The sequence below is a fragment of the Ovis canadensis genome, chromosome 1 (assembly GCF_042477335.2).
Source record: "Ovis canadensis isolate MfBH-ARS-UI-01 breed Bighorn chromosome 1, ARS-UI_OviCan_v2, whole genome shotgun sequence".
NCBI classification, from domain to species: Eukaryota; Metazoa; Chordata; class Mammalia; order Artiodactyla; family Bovidae; genus Ovis; species Ovis canadensis.
In genome coordinates, this window is record NC_091245.1 from 58,590,069 (window position 1) to 58,593,063 (window position 2,995).

Here is a 2,995-nt window from a genome sequence, read left to right on the forward strand (position 1 = left end):
TATGGTTTCTTCTAGGCATTTTATAATATCCAGACTTACATTTATGTCTTTAATCCATTTTGAGTTTATTTCTTATATGGCATAAGCAAATGTTCTAATTTCATTCTTTTACATCTACATTCTTTTACATTTTTGCTGAGATAACTTTCTTTTCTCTATTATGTATTCTTGCCTCATTTGTCTTAGATTAATTGACTAAAACTACACGGGTTTATTTCTGGGATTTCTGTTCTATTCCATTGATCTATATGTCTGTTTTTGTGTCAGTACCATACTGTTTTGATTACTGCAGCTTTATAGTATAGTCTTAAATCAGAGTGTGTGATTCTTCCAATTTTGTTCTTCTTTCACAAGATTATTTTGGCTATCCAGTGTCTTTTATGTTTGTTGGTGGGAATGCAAACTAGTACAGCCACTATGGAGAACAGTGTGGAGATTCCTTAAAAAATTGCAAATAGAACTACCTTATGACCCAGCAATCCCACTGCTGGGCATACACACCGAGGAAACCAGAATTGAAAGAGACACATGTACCCCAATGTTCATTGCAGCACTGTTTATAATAGCCAGGACATGGAAACAACCTAGATGTCCATCAGCAGATGAATGGATAAGAAAGCTGTGGTACATATACACAATGGAGTATTACTCAGCCGTTAAAAAGAATTCATTTGAATCAGTTCTGATGAGATGGATGAAACTGGAGCCGATTATACAGAGTGAAGTAAGCCAGAAAGAAAAACACCAATACAGTATACTAACACATATATATGGAATTTAGGAAGATGGCAATGACTACCCTGTATGCAAGACAGGGAAAGAGACACAGATGTGTATAATGGACTTTTGGACTCAGAGGGAGAGGGAGAGGGTGGGATGATTTGGGAGAATGACATTCTAACATGTATACTATCATGTGAATTGAATCGCCAGTCTATGTCTGACGCAGGATGCAGCATGCTTGGGGCTGGTGCATGGGGATGACCCAGAAAGATGTTCTGGGGAGGGAGGTGGGAGGGGGGTTCATGTTTGGGAATGCATGTAAGAATTAAAGATTTTAAAATTTAAAAAATAAAAAACTAAAAATTAAAAAAAATAAATAAATAAAATAAAATAAAATAAAATCTAAAAAAAAAAACAAATTAAAAAAAAATCTAGTTCTGTGAAAAAATGCTATTGATAATTTGAGAGGGATTACATTGAATCTGTAGATTGCATAGTACAGACATTTTAAACAATATTCATTCTTTCAATCCAAGAATATGGCATAGTCTTCCATTTGCTCATGTTGTCTTAAATTTCTTTTACCAGCATTTCATAGTTTTTGGATTATAAGCATTTTTCCTCCTTAGGCAGCTTTTTCCTATTTCTTTTATTCTTTTTGATGTGATAGTAAATGGGATTGTTTCCTTAGTTTCTCTACAGAAATTTTACAGAAGGTTGTGTTGGACAACATGATACATAGGCAGAGTCCTCTTTAAGACTGATGAATGTATTCCGCCAAATGTGTATAGTGCTTTGAGCAGGCAGCCCAAAACTCTGGGCATTTTTTTATTACCTTGTCTAAAGAGACTTGCCTACAGAAGATGATGCCCTCTTTCCTAGGCAGCCTGTATTCAGTGATTAATCAATATGAGGAGACAAAGGCTCAGTTTCCTTATACAACTACCTTAACTTCAAGCTCATCATGGGGTCAGCTGTGGCCTTTTTTGAGTCACACTTCAGCCCAGCTTCCTCACTGCCTAATCCTTAGTTTACATTCCACAGCTGGGGATTCCAAAAACATATCCTAAAAAACCTCCTGCACATTAATATTTAACTCAGAATATCATTCCCAGGGAAACCTACATGTTATATAGGTACATCATTTCCCCCCTTAATTACCAGTTGTAAATTTCAGTTCAGTTCAGTTCAGTCGCTCAGTCTTGTCCAACTCTTTGCGAACCCATGAATCGCAGCACACCAGGCCTCCCTGTCCTTCACCAACTCCCGGAGTTCACTCAAACTCACGTCTATCAAGTTGGTGATGCCATCCAGCCATCTCATCCTCTGTCATCCCCTTTTCCTCCTGCCCCCAATCCCCCCCAGCATCAGAGTCTTTTCCAATGAGTCAACTCTTCACATAAGGTGGCCAAAGTACTGGACTTTCAGCTTTAGCATCATTCCTTCCAAAGAACACTCAGGACTGATCTCCTTTAGAATGGACTGGTTGGATCTCCTTGAAGTCCAAGGGATTCTCAAGAGTCTTCTCCAACACCACAGTTCAAAAGCACCAATTCTTCTATTCAGCAATTCAATATATACTTCAAATATGGCAATGAATTCACAAAACTCTGAACTGGCTCAGAATAATGATTCCCAAAGGGCTGGAAGAAGCAATTATAAAAATGTAATAGTTAGCAAAGTTGTCTTTATACATTCTATCCTAAATTTAACTTCATAGATGAGGATAATATAGCTAATGTTCATTGTAGTATACCAAAAGCAGTAAATGAGATTTTAACAAATAAAATCCTAAAGTTATAATTATTTAACAATATTTTACTTTGTACTCAGTTATTGGCAATTGAGTAGTATTAGAAAGCACAAATCTCAGCAAATATAACATTTTAAACTTACAAAATTTTAATTGAATTCTAAAACATGTGCAGACCACTAAATATATTTTTTTGCTTGTCTAAATTATGGAGGCTGCAGTAAATTCTTACTGATTGAAATTTTTTAAATGCCAAGATAAATAAATACAGCTACATTCATTTGCCATGTTTAATAATATGCATGCAGAAACATGCAGTAATACCCACATACTGTGAAGTATCTTGCCGTTTTGAAAATAATATTCTATATTAAAATTATAGTGGGTAATAAAACAGTACAAATTTAAAATATATATATATATCACCAAAAAAGCCTAAAACATTATGATATGTTTATACTACATTTTTCAAAATGTTACTACTGTTTACCCTATACTTTATATGCATAAAATTATAAT